This window comes from Alexandromys fortis, unplaced genomic scaffold (genome assembly GCF_014885135.2).
Source record: "Alexandromys fortis isolate MF-2015 unplaced genomic scaffold, M_Fortis_MF-2015_v1.1 scaffold_39, whole genome shotgun sequence".
Lineage (NCBI taxonomy): Eukaryota > Metazoa > Chordata > Mammalia > Rodentia > Cricetidae > Alexandromys > Alexandromys fortis.
This window is the reverse complement of record NW_026067918.1, coordinates 13,575,131-13,589,336: the sequence shown is the minus strand read 5'-3', so window position 1 is coordinate 13,589,336 and position 14,206 is coordinate 13,575,131. Positions and strand designations below refer to the sequence as shown.

At 48.1% G+C, this 14,206-nt stretch overlaps 1 protein-coding gene across 5 annotated transcripts in view; it reads left to right on the top strand.

Annotated features, from left to right (window-relative positions):
* Positions 1-9,215: 9,215 nt before the first annotated feature.
* The window catches only part of Ccdc57 (coiled-coil domain containing 57), a 95,957-nt gene continuing 90,966 nt past the window's right edge, over positions 9,216-14,206 (top strand). For all 5 annotated transcript variants that reach the window (XM_050140496.1, XM_050140490.1, XM_050140491.1 and 2 more), the window contains exon 1: positions 9,216-9,384. The gene's annotated coding sequence lies outside the window, so the exon portion shown is untranslated. The remainder of the gene's footprint in view (positions 9,385-14,206) is intronic.

The window sequence follows — 14,206 nt, the reverse complement described above, 5'->3', positions numbered from 1 at the left end:
ACCCTCAGGGCAGTTAGCCTGAAGAGTGTGGTGAAACAGCAGAAACAAGAGGAGACATTCCGTCTCAACAAAGCAGAGCAGACGATGGCTTCTAGGAGTTGTCCCCTGACCTCTGTGCATTTGTCATGGCGCCCTCGAACTCCAAACTCTCTCTCCCACATGCACAATAACTTGCTTTTTAAAAAGACAGAGTGATTGAGGGAGACGTCCTGGTTGACCATAACCCCATATACATCGGAATGGGGGAGTGCATCCACGTAGCACGTCCACATGCAAAGCCCAGGTGGCCAGAAGGACACCCCAAGTGTGGTGCCTCTCACACATCTTCCTTCCTACTTCCCCAGACCACCCTCTTTCCCGCAGGATATTTTGCTACTCGTGTGTGGTTCACTCATGTTTAAAATCGAAATGAAATCTACCTAACGTGCACTTATACAGAAATGTGGCGTCCAGTGTCCCCGAGTGTTATGTAACCGCCAGTCTTCTCCGGTTTCAAAATCTTTCCATCGCCATTACAGCATCCACTAGGTAGTCACTCTGCACCCACTGGCAGCTGTTTCTGTATTTTCTGCTTCTTCCTCTGTGGACATTTGATGTTCATGGAAGCTGTGTGTGTGTGTGTGTGTGTGTGTGTGTGTGTGTGTGTGTGTGTGTGAAACGTAGGGCCTTGTACCAGGCAAGTGATCTGCCGTTGGGCCACACTTCCAGACATTTTTCTTCCTTTTTATTTTTATTTTTTTGACTTCTTTTTTTTTCTTCCTTTTTACTTTAAGACAAGGTCTCACTAAGTTTCCTAGGCAGGCCTTGAACTTGCAATCCTCCTGCCTCAGCCTCCCAAAGCAGCTAGGATTACAGGCCTGGCTCAGTAAGTGGCCTTATGTGACTGATTTCTTTCACTGACCATAAAGTATTTCAGCTCTTTTAGACTGAATTCTACCCCATTATTCACACAGAATGTATTCTGTGCATCTGTTCGCCTGTTGATGGACATTTGGGCCATTACGATCTCTTGTACGTAAATGCCCATAAGAGTGTTAGTCACGATAGTCGAGTCTTTGTATAGACATATGTCTCCATCTTTCCCAGAGGTACACGTAGGAGTGAAATTGCTGGCTCACACAGAACAGGAATTGCGTGTTTAGCTTCAGGAGGAACTACCAAGCAGCTTTCCACACCACCTGCCCCATGTCACACTCCCACCACAGAGCAGAAGACTTCCAACTTCTCCATGCTCTTGCCAACACCATTTTCTCTGGTTGTAGGTTTTCTGTTTTAACTTTTATTAAAAATCATCCGTATGAGTATGGAGCAGCAGCTCACATAGTTTTGATTTGCATTTTTCAAGTGACTAGTAATCTGAACATCATGACTTTGCTTTATTTATTTATTTTTATTTGGGTGCTGAGAATCGAACCCAAGACTCTGCAAGAACAAGTGCTCATAACTCTGAACTATCTCTCCAGTCCCATTTGTTTGCTTTTCTGTCACATTGTGTGTGTGTGTGTGTGTGTGTGTGTGTGTGTGTAGTATGTGTGGGGAGTGCTTCAGCACATATGTGCATGTGTCTGCAGAGGCCCAGCATTGACAGATGTCAGATGTCTCTGTTGGTTGCTCTCCACCATATTCATTGAGGCAGAATTTCTCATTGAATCAGATCTCACCATTTACTAATCTGCCTACCTAGTTTGCCAGAGAGATTCCCTGTCTCCTCTTCTGATGACGTAAGTCATCAAAACAATTCCACACCTGATGGAGGAAGGTCATTGGTTAAAAAAATAAAGAAACTGCTTGGTCCTCATAGGTTAAAACATAGGTGGGTGGAGTAAACAGAACAGAATGCTGGGAGGAAGAGGAAGTGATCTCAGACTCGACAGCTCTGCTCTCTGGAGCAGAGGCCATGCTCCCCTCTCCCAGGCAGACGTGATGAAGCAAGCCACCAGGTCAGACATGCTGAATCTTTCCTGGTAAGACTGGTGCTACACAGATTACTAAAAATGGGTTAGGCAAAATATGAGAATTAGCCTGTAAGAGGCTAGAGCTAGTGGGCCAAGCAGTGTTTAAAATAATACAGTTTGTGTGTTGTTATTTTAGGGCCTAAGCTAGCCAGGCGACCAGGAGCTGGGGCGGCAGGACCACAGCCCGCAGTTCTTACAACACACACCAGTTTGGAATTATGAATAATAAAAGGGTTATTTATTTAAGGGGAAAACTTACAGATCACTGTCCTAGATAACAGCCCTCTGTGCAAACAGGAACAGAGTCTGGCAGCTGGAAGCCGGAAGCAGGAATTGGAAGCAAAGGGGGCACGTTTACCGCTGATTTTACAATATAAAAGACCATGCCCAAGTGGGCTGGTATCTTAAAGGCTATTGGCTGAAGGAGCAGAATGAGCTCCCACAGCACCTCCCTCTTTTGTTTAAATAACAGAGTTCCAAACCCAATACAAAACTATATACACTAGGAACAGATATCAAGTATAATTAGAATTACAACCAGTATAAACAATATTAAATGTTTTAATAAACATTCTATCCTATGGAGTCTAAGTCTTGTATAGGAAATGGCTTGGCTAGATCATAAGAGTACAGTAACTATGACTATCTAATCTTCAACCCCTCAAAGGCCTGAGAAGGGAGATAATGAGCAGGCAGAAAGTACAGTCAAGTAGCTTGCAAAGCAAGCAGTATATGACAGAGACAATCAGCTACCTGAGCAATCACCCAAAGTCTCATTTTGCAATGTTGAAACAACCCAACTTTGGCTAAGGCCTAGTGTAACTGACAGACCATTTTAAGAGGCAGGAAATTTTTCAAAACCATCTTACCTTATCTTGGCAAGATTTGACAGTCCTGCTTACCCATTTCTGGATACCATATACCTTGTCAGTGGTTGAGGCATTTTCAGTTCCTTGCCCAAAAGCCAGTTTTACCAAGAAGAAAACAAGCTCCAAGTGGAGTGTCTTCTGTGCTCAACATTCTCTAGAAGAGATTGGGAATAGATTGGTGCTGTCAGAAGCAATCATGTCTCATGTCAACAGAACCCTAAGTCATTTAAATGCCATGTTCCACAGATCCTTGAAGTGGTTGAAGATTACCTATCTAGATGGAATACAATCTCTATGAGTCTAAGGAAACGAATTGATCTGACTGTATGTACAACAAACATGAACAACTATTGACCTATAATAATTAATACCTGTATAACTTAAAGACTAAAACTTCACATCAGAATATTAAATAATCTGAAAACAAATGTGCAACAAATGAGGACAATGACCTCAAAATGTAAACAATCTATAAGTATCTTGATCAGAGGTAGGAGTAATATATAATGCAATATGAAAATATATCCTAGCCGGGCGGTGGTGGCACACACCTTTAATCCCAGCACTCGGGAGGCAGAGGCAGGCGGATCTCTGTGAGTTTGAGACCAGCCTGGTCTACAAGAGCTAGTTCCAGGACAGGAACCAAAAGCTACAGAGAAACCCTGTCTCGAAAATCCAAAAACAACAAAAAAAGGAAAATATATCCTAAAAGTTGCATCAACATATAAAATGTCCTAAACAGAGATAAAAAACATGCATCTATACAATCTGATAGAATAACTTTGCATAGGTGTACAAATAATGTAAACAAAAATAACAGATATAATTTAAACTTGTATCAATATACAAAACTATACCAATGTAAATTACCCATGAATAATAGCTCACAAGTATTCACTCTATTACCCACTATTATTAACCCTTTTTTTTTTTGAACAAACATAGTTTCCACCCCAACCCTCTATCTAGTACAAGTAATAATCAACAACCCCTAAACAGTGTTCCCAACCCTAAAGACAAACTTTTTTGGGATAGGGAGCATCATCCTCTAGAATTGCTTCCCGCTGTCATGGGGGCAATGTTCTCTTAATGGGATCCTGCAAAAATTAAGTGGTGGTTAAGTTCCACAATTACTGTCTAGTATAGTTGCAAACAATTTCCGGGCAGTCAATTGGGTTTTGTTTTGTTTGCTTGCTTGTTTGTTTTTTCAAATTTATTATTTGGAGTTCTGGCCAGAATGTCATGAGAAGGTGCACCATTTCAGCAGCTGGTACCTCCCCCCCCAAAAAAGGTCTTATATTAGTGCTGTCAGCATCAAGATGTCAACTCAACTAGTTGGGGTTGTTGCTGTGGGCCTCCATCTTCTTCCTGGAAACTTCAAAGATTACTGCAGGAAAAAGATCTGTAGGAAAATCTTCTTGGCTTTCATCATGGAAGAATAAAGGGCTCCAAAAGAGAAGCCAGACATGGTAAGAGGACAAGGGAACTTAGGGGTAGACAGCCTTTATGCTAGATTCATGCATCGGACCAAGGAGGGGGTGAGGCTTTGCCCAGCTATGCATCAGGAACCAGGAACCACTACCCCTCCCTGTGAGTCAGCACCGAGATCTCAAAGGCCAACTACACAGGGCAGCAGAAGACCACAGGTTTCTGATGGGGAGGCCAGCGACTGAGCGGGCATTTCCCCTTGTACAAGGCCAGTGCTACAGGTCCCTTCCCAGACACATGCCCTTCTTTCAGCAAAACCTCATCTTTTACGTCCTCAGCCCCTAGCCAGTCCACCTATCCTGGTGGCCTTATTCAATTCTCTGGTTCTTGGGGAACAGGGACCATTTGTACAGGTCCTGCCATACTGTGGGGGTGGGTGATAGACATTCCCCTAATATTGAATATTACCTATGCTTCTGTATCTCTGTCCTTATCTGTGGAGTCCAGGTGACAATAGTCATTCCCAGGGTGCTCCAGGCTGAGAGGATGGCTCCCTACTTAGGGACCTTGTAGGGAACATAGCCAAATAGCTGCACCCACTGTCACCATGACAGAGGTCTAAGAAACAGGTGACTTCCATCTCCTTCATTTCTCAGCTCACCTCCTGCCCTCTGGCAGATGGGGAAGTTGCCTCAGCAAGCTTGACACAGTCATTTCCTGAACCTAAGGGAAGTGGCTTGCTCAAGGCCACACAGGTCCGTGCCCAGGCAGGGCCCTACATTACTTCTGGTTCCAGATCCCTGTGCAGTTGTAGCCCCCAAAAGGCCTAGAGTCCTAAGGCAGACAGGTCTGTGTGTGCGTGTGTGCATGTGTGCGTGTGTGTGTTTGCGCGTGCATGCGTGTGTGCGTGTGTGTGCGCGCGCATGTGTGTATGTGTGGGGGTAGGTGCCATGACAAGGTTGACCTATGCCTGAAAGTCAAAGGAAGGGCTCCCAAGTTGCCAATGGCCACGACCAAGAGTCCTCGGGCAGCTCTGGTGCTGCTTTTGTCCCAAGGGTATTGTCCTAGGAGGCTACCGAGTTAAGCTGCTCACTCAGTGGTCAGTAAGTGTCCACCAAGTCAGCCTGTGTTCTGGCCTCCCAGAGTTCTGGCTCAACTGTAGCCTTTCAGCCTTCCTACCCATCCTTATTCATCCCACCCTGGAACCCACGCATCTGCCACTCAGAGACGGCGCTGACATCTGCGCGGGATGGTGGCATTGATGCCAGGTGGTCTGAGAGGACAGCTGGCTTCTGTCCATACCTGAACAGGGGCTCGGGCTGTGCACAGGAGCACGGGCAGGGTGCGATTGCACCGCTCACGATGGCCCAAGGCAGTATTCCTTAGCTTAAGATACTCTCTGCATCTGCAGAATGGCCACTGGAGCCCAGCGCAGGCCCAGTCGCAACGGTCTATATTGTGATACATGCTAGCTCCCCAAAAGACAGGCACTGGAACCTGTGCCTCAGAGTGGCTTTGCTTGGAAACAAGATCCCTGAAGATGCAATTGGTTAGGATGAGGTTACATTGTACCGAGCACATCCTGATCCAATGTGACTTCCATCCTAAGCAGAGCAGTCAGTGAAGAGAGTCGTAGTGTAGAAAGTCACGTGACCACAGCTGCACCTGCAGTCAAGGATGTCAAGGATGGCTGCCACCTGTAGCAGCTAAAAGACCCTAGGAGGATTGTCCCTTTGAGCCTCTGGTGTGGGTGTGTCCCTGACGGCACCCTGGTTTCTCCAGAACGGTGAGAGGGAGGTTTAGTGTCGTTTGCTGGGCGGTGGTGGCGCACGCCTTTAATCCCGGCACTTGGGAGACAGAGGCAGGTGGATCTCGGTGAGTTTGAGGCCGGCCTGGTCTACAAAGTGTGTTCTAGGACAGCCAGAGCTGTTACATAGAGAAATTCTGTCTCGAGAAACAACAACAAAAAGTTTAGTATCAAGCCAGGCAGTGGTGGCGCACGCCTTTAATCCCAGCACTCGGGAGGCAGAGGAAGGCAGATCTCTGGGAGTTTGAGGCCAGCCTGGTCTACAAGAGCTAGTTCCGGGAGATGCACCAAAGCTACAGAGAAACCCTGTCTCGAAAAACAAAAACAAAAAACAAAACAAAACAAAAAAAAAAAGGTTAGTATCAGGATGGAGAGATGGCTTAGAGGTTAAGAGCACTGGCTGCTTTTCTAGAGGTCCTGAGTTCAATTCCCAGCGACCACATGGTAGCTCATAACCATCTATGAGACCTGGTGCCCTCCTCTGGTGGGCAGGCATACATGCAGACAGAACAAAATAAAAAAAAAAATGTTGAGCCGGGCGGTGGTGGCACACGCCTTTAATCCCAGCACTCGGGAGGCAGAGGCAGGTGGATCTCTGTGAGTTCGAGACCAGCCTGGTCTACAAGAGCTAGTTCCAGGACAGGCTCCAAAACCACAGAGAAACCCTGTCTCGAAAAACAAAAAAAAATGTTGAAAATTAAAGATACTGCAAAAAAATTTTTAGTATCTTTTCATACATCTATCGGTCTGTCTTTCACCCATGAGCCCCAGCTGCATTGTCCTCCAAGGGAGTGGGGTAAATGTCATATCCTTAGCCATCTCCTGGATAGTGATGCTAAGAAGGGTTTGACAGGGAAAGTGATAAGTGAAGTACAAAAGGGCTCAGGGGACAGCCTTCTTCAGCCTGGAGGTGTCAAGGGCTCCAACACATCCTCTGCCTTGAAGGAAATGCTGAAACACTGGGATGTGGCCATCTGGGAGACTGCAGGGTGTGACAATATGAGTCAGGACCCTCACGAAGTATTGAAAGGAATTTCGGGGTGCAAGGAGTATCTGGTAGGGCAGAATTGTTGAAGGGGATACAGCCTTAGTCCGAGCCATTGGGGGAGTTATCAGCCAGGGCACCACAGTTTAGAATGAAGGCTGTGGGTCATTACCACAGCTTCTAGACCTGGATGGCACCCTGGCTTCTGTTCTTAGGTACCAGGGCATGTGGCTGAGCTGCAAGAATGACCATAGTCACTATAACATCTGGGTTACCCAGCCACTGTTCCAAGCACATTTCCTGTGATGTGGTGTTTTCACTCTGGCTGCCAGAGCCATACGCCAAGGATTGGGGCCTCACAGACTCTCCTTTCTCTCATTTCTGGAGAGGAAAGTCTGAGGTCAGAAGCCAGCAGGGCTGGTTTCTTCTAGCCTCTCTTCTCAGCCTGCAGATGGCCCCTTCTTCCTATGTCCTCACTTGGCCTTTCACTGTGTTCCTTGTGTCTCTTTCTCTTCTTATAAGGGATGCCTGTCCTATGGAACGGGGGTCCCACCCTGATGACCTCATTTTTCAGTAATTATCTCCTTAAAGCCCTAACTTCCAAATGTAGTCAGTTTGGGGAATAGGAATTTAAAATATGGATTCCAGGGAACCCGCTTCCATCCATAACATGAAGGCCTTTACAGACCCCCACTTCACAGATAAGGGAACTAAGGCTCGGAGAACTCAAGTGCTACATGTTCTGGCTCCCCTGTGTATAGTCTAGCCCTGCTTTAAGCACCCAGCTTAGGCTGGGTCCTCCCAGCCTTCTCTGGACATTTGTATGTACGTGGGGACCTAGTTCCCCCATCACCTTGGGAAGCTCCCAGGAATATGACCAGGTGAGGCAGAGACAAGGGTGTGAGCATATTTGTGGATACGCCTGGCTTGGGGTTGACTCTTGGGCCCCTTAGCTAAGGCAGGGGCTCTGCATTAGATACCAAAGAACTGACAGCTGGGCCTGTGTCCCATTCGCATAGAACAAAAGGCCCTTAGGGATCCAGGAGATCCAGATGTGATTGTGAAGACAGCAGCAGCAGGACTAAGGGTAGACAAGCTGTCTGGGTGAGGGGTCAAGTCAAGCACCAAGCATATGCTGTCAGGAAGTAGGAACAGAAAGTACAAGGCAAAGACTGACGGGGTGGAGGGAGACGACAGAATGTAGGACAGGGACACAGGAATGATGCTAGATCTCTGGGTGCTGCCCTCCTGGATCAGGGGATTCCCAGACACTCCCCATGCCCTAGGAATTGTGCTGGTTGAGGTGTGTGAGCCAATGCTGGCTTCTGACCCAGGGCCAGACCACAGTTCACCTCTTTAGGAAAAGGAGATCAGAATTCCATTCTATTTGTTATTTGTTTATTTCGTGTGTTTGTGATTGTGTGAACACGCATACCACAATATGTGGGGGTCAGAGGAAAAACTCATGGGAGTTGGATCTCTCCTTCCACTATGTGGGTCATTTACCCACTGAACCATCTTCCTGGCCCTCAGATAAACTGAAGATTTAAATGACTAGGTAAGAAAGAGACAGAGGTGAGCCTGACGTGGGGCCTATGCAGGCTTTTCCCAGTAACCAGCCTCTCTCCATCCAACTCTTCTTAGTACAACCGGACAAGCTCCATGAAAGCTGGGGTTCCTGGGGAAACGGTCGCCCTTTGATGCCTGAGATATAAGCGGGAACCCTGGGGAGGATTTCTTGCGGCCCCTCCTCACCAGGGCTCTGAAGTAGGACCAACTTAGCCCCCTCTGCCTGGTGACCGGCCCCGGTTGCAACCTCCCTCCAACCTTCCCATGTGCAGTCCAGTGCATCCTTGCCACAGTCCCATTTGCAGTCTACACCAGTGCAATGCAGGAAAGATCAGCATCCCCGGAATAACCCTCCACTCTGCCACTCTTCGAGGCTACAAGATGGGCACCCTGGGAACCCTCAGGCCACCTGGGGGGGGGAGCACAGGACACCATAGGTGCGGACCTTGCTCACTGGCTTTTGCACTAGTCAGGGAGTCCCACAGGTCACCAAACGGAACACATCTCTTCCTTCAGTGCCAGCATGTACGGAGTCGGAACTCTGTGTTGGGGTTCCTGTTTCTGCCCGGAGGGACCGGAGCGCCGCTCAGAGTGCACCCGGACCCAGGCCGTGGACTCCAGTCGCTATGGCAACGTGGCCCGCGCTCTAGGTGTGGCGGGCGAATATCGGCGCTCGGAATCCGGGGGACCCTGGTGCGAGCTGGCCGGGTTCTCGGTCGCGCGCCGAGAGGCGAAGCGGGTTGCCCTGGGTCCTGCCGGGTGGCGCACGCGGTAAGTGGCACGGCCTTCGCATCAGGTTCATGCTCCCAGGTCGCTTCGCCCCAGGCGACCGTCGAGAGGCAGCGGCCAGCAGCGGCAGCGCGTGCAGGGTTCCCTCAAATCAGCACAGAACTGCAGCCAGGAACAGCGCCTCGGTCCTTCGTTGACTTCATGAGTCCGTTATTTTGTAGATTGCATCTCATCCTGGGCTGGCCCGATATTTAACGTGATTAAGTTACTCTTTTTTAGCATTCCGCCCTGTGCCTCCCAGAAGACAGTGATGTCTGCCAAGTGCCTATCATTAAAGTTACTATTTTCTGCTGGGCTTGGTGGCCCACGCCTTTAATCCCGGCAAGGCAGGCAGATTTCTGAGTTCGAGGTCAACCTGGTCTGCATAGTTCCTGAATCGCCAAGTCTAAGTAGAGATGCTGTTTCAAAAACAAAACAAAAACGAACAAGCAAACATAAATAAATAACGTTATGCCAATATTTTCCCATTGTAAGTGATAAATACCTTGTGGATCAGTGCTTGACTGTGTAAATGTCTTGCTTCCAACCATATTTTCAGTTATTAATTTTAGGATACCTTAGCGAAAACGTCCTGATTTCGTGCTTTATTTTTTTGCTTGTTTTTTTTTTTTTTTGGGGGGGGGGTCTTTTCTCTTTCTTTCTTTTTGTCTTTCGAGACAGTGTTTCTCTGTGTAATAGTCCTGGCTGTCCTAGAACTCACTTTGTAGACCAGATTACTGGCTTCGAACTCACAGAGATCCTCGTGCCTCTGCATCCCAAGTGCTGGGATTAAAGGTATGTGCCACCATCACTCGGCTGTTTTTTGGTTTTTCAAGACAGGTGTTTTTTTGTTTTTGTTTTTGTTTTGTTTTGTTTTGTTTTCTGTGTAGCCCTGGCTGTCCTTGAACTCACTCTGTGGACCAGACTGGCCTCGAACTCAGAGATCTGCTTGCCTGTTGTTGGGTTTAAAGGAGTGTGCCACCACCATCCAGCCACGTTTTATTCTTGCTGTGTTGGGTAGAGAACAGGAATCATAAGTTAGCTGAGTCAAACCATCCAGACCTTTCAGACTAACCTGGGATCCAGTTTCCAAGTCTTTATTTAGAATCTGGACCAGAGCAGGTTTCAAGTACTGCTCTGGCAGCTGCAGTCCTGGGAGAGCTGCAGAAAACAGGCTGCTTCTGGGGACAGGCCAGTCCTCCATGAGGATGACAGGTGAAGGAGACTCAGCAGCTCCTCAAGGGGTTGGGGATGGCCCAGTCCTGGGGCTGTTCATGAAGAGATGGAGATTGTTGATGTCCCCACAGGTCAGACCTCAAAGGTCCCTGTCCTCCCACCTGTATCCTAGACTCTGTTACGAAACTCCTCCATGAGGATCAGGCAGGGATTTTCTCCTTGGCTTCTGGAATAGTCCAACATAAACCCATTGTCTTAGTCACTGCCCTCTTGCTGTAAAGAGACACCATATAAAAGAAAGCATTTAACTGGGGACTTGTTTACAGTTTCATGATGCTGGAGCAGTAGCTGAGAGTTACTTCCCGATCCACACAGAGACAGAGAGAGAGAGGAAAAGAGAGACAAAGCAAGCCAGGCTGGTAGTGAGTGACACACTGCCTCCAACAAGGCCACACCTCCTAGACCTTGTAATCCTTTCAAACAGCCCCACTCCTGGTGCCAACTAAGCCTTCGGATACGTGCACCTCTGGAGGCCATTCTTATTCAGACCACCGCACGCATGTGTAGCAGCTTTTGGAAATAGTTTTTGCTTTTCTCTGTGATCCTTGGCTTGCAGAGGCTGGTTTGTGCTGTTTTTCTTTCTCATTCTGATATACTTTACCTTCAAGACTTCTAATTTCTTTCTAGGGCAGGCTCCGAAGCTACACAGAGAAACCCTGTCTGGAGGGAACGGGGAGAATTCTACTTTCTGCAGAAAGCTGCAGATTTCCCAGTCACATAACATATTTTCTAAATAATTGTACTTATTTGTTTGTTTATTTATTTTACATCCTGGCCACAGTTTCCTCTCCCTCCTCCCCTCCCAATCCCTTCTCCCAACCTCACCCCTACTCCCATTTTACTATCTACTGCCCCTCTATTTCTGTTTAGGAAGTGTCAGGTCTCCCATGAGTATCAATAAAACACAGCATATCAAGTTGCAGTAAGACTGAGCACCTCCCTGTGTATTGAGGCTGGGCATGCAACCCAATAGGAAGAGTAGGGTCCCAAAAGCCAATAAAAGAGTCGGAGACAGCCCCTGTTCCCACTGTTAGGAGTCCCACAAGAGGACCAAGCTACACAACTGTAGCATATGCAGAGTGCCTAGCTCAGTCCCATGCAGACTCCCTGGTTGTCGGTTCAGTATTTTGGAGCTTCTGTGAGCCCTGGTGAGTTGATTCTGTGGGTTTTCTTGTGGTGTCCTTGACCCCTCTGGCTCCTATAACCCTTTCTCCCTCCTTCTCAAGCTCCACCTAATATTCGGCTGTGGGTGAGTCTGCATCTGTTTCCATCAGTTGCGGGATGAAGCCTCTCTGATGACTATTGGACTAGGCACCAATCCAATTAAGTGACCCGATGGCTTTTCTGTGTCTCTTGTCCCTCCTTAGGCAACTGGTATTTCTAGTTATTTCACGTAGTAGGATTCTTTTTTTCTGAAGCCACAAGGCCTCGTTTGAAACTGACAGAGAGTTGGCACTTATATTGACCTCCTGTGGAGTCAGAGCATCTGCGTGCTAAGACATGGTGACTTCTGCCCCTGGTAGCCTCAGACCTGAAATAATTATGTGATATTTGCCAAATATTTTTCTCTTTCCATTACTCCTGCATATCTTAGCTGGGGGTTACATCATTTGTTCTGTTGCTGTCTATGCAGAGAGACCCCATTTTACTGTAGCGCACAGGGCACCACGCTATCTACCTGGTCAGGAGAACAAAGGAGAAATGACAGGGATAAATACCACCTACCTGGCTTGGTGGACAGAAGCTTCATAGATGGTGACCTGCTGAGTTTTGAAGACCTAGCAGTAATAAATGCCCCAGCAAAGAATAGCATGTACACCCAGGGACAAAAGGATCAGCCCTCTGGCCTTCTGGAAGCAGCTAGAAGTCCAGAGAGCGCTGCAGCAGGCCGTGCTAGCTGGCTCCCACCCACAGGTGTGTGCAGCCCCAAGAACTGAAACTTATTTTTGAGAATGTCCAGGGGCCACAGCAGATGTTAAATAGATTAGTATCACACAACCAGGTTCCCATGTTGGAAGAGTAGCGACCTGAAGTTCTGTAGCCCGTGACCGGAAGAGGCAAATGGTAGCTGGTTGCCGTGGGGCACTCTGTGCTCTAGTGAAGCAAGCAACCCTACTTAGGCATTTTAAAGTGATTTTTCTGGTGTCCAAAGGGGCATGTTGGTTGCTTTTCTCATTACTCTGGCATAAGCAGTTTAAGGAATGGGGGTTGTTTGGCTCACAGTTTGAAGGTGCAGTCTGTTGTGGCTGGGACGGCATGGTGGCCGGACCGTGAGGCAGCTGAGGTGAGGAGTCAGGCCTGTTGGTGAGAGGGCTGCAGGAGCCAGCAGAGCTGTGGAGTGGATAGCACTCAGCCAGGCAGAGGGATCTCCTGAGCTCTGGAGAAGGATGTTGCGTGGCAGCTCCGAGAGGCCAGGCTGCTGTGATCTGATGGGAAGCTGGGTCTCGTGCCAGATGTGCACTAGGGTGAGTAAGGCTGCCTGTTTGTCATCTGCTCCAAGAACCCCAGTCCAGACACTTGGAGCTCTGGGACCTACAGTAACAGTCACCTGGGGAGCACTAGGACCAGGGACCTTATACAGCCAGTGTACAGCTCATGCTTGGACCCCTAAAGAGTTGGGGTCCCCCATGACCAGCCTTGAGAGGCTTTGCCATGCTTGTCACCTAGGTGCTGATAGGAGCCTCTGTGTGGAACAGCAGGATGGGGCTGGAGTTGTAGAATTGCTGTGTGGCCAAAGCTCCTGGCAGGTACTGCTTGGCTCACTACCTGCCAGGCCCTGCTCTAGGTGTTTGGAACTAACAGGAAGACCTGCCACAAAGCTGCAGCCACCAGCCGGTGAAACACCGTTCTCTCCTGTGAAATGCATTCTTGGTTCTTTAGTCCAGATGATTTTGACCATACTTGAAATCTTTATTTAATTTTATGTCTGTGTGTGTGCTTGTGGACATGGATAACAAAGGAGCCTGTAGACTCCTGAGGAAAACATCAAAGCCCCTGGACCTGGAGTTACAGGAGCTGTGAGCTGCCGTGTGGGTGCTGGAAAAGGAGTCAAGCCCTCCGCAAGAGCAGCAAATCCTCTTCACCACTGAACCCTCTCTCCAGCCTAACTGTAACTAGTTTTTGCTATCAGTAACTTTATGAATGAAATTTTCTCCAAGTAGTATTCTTGCTTAAAGAGCAGCTGCTGGCTTAGGGGCTCTCGGGAGTTGATGTAAACAGGTAACACAGCACACCGTGACACACACGAACTCGCTCACCCACATTATACCACACACAACACACACACCTTCACAGCACCACACCCTCCACACATACCCCATGCCCTCCCCTCCACCCACACACACAGCAAACACAAAAGCAAACCCCTGTGGTCCTCCTGTCCCTGTTTTTTGAGTTTTATGTCTGTGGTTGCTTGCTTGTTGTTGATTTGAGTAAAAGTGAAGCAACCTACATCTTCTTCTCTTTGGGCTCTCTCTCGGTGTGTTGACTGTCATTTTTCACCTTCTGTGTAAATATGTATAAGACAGTGAGTTGAGGTGACCTGGGGCGGCGTGTTTTCTCCTCCTAAAGAAGACCCACTTGCAGAGAG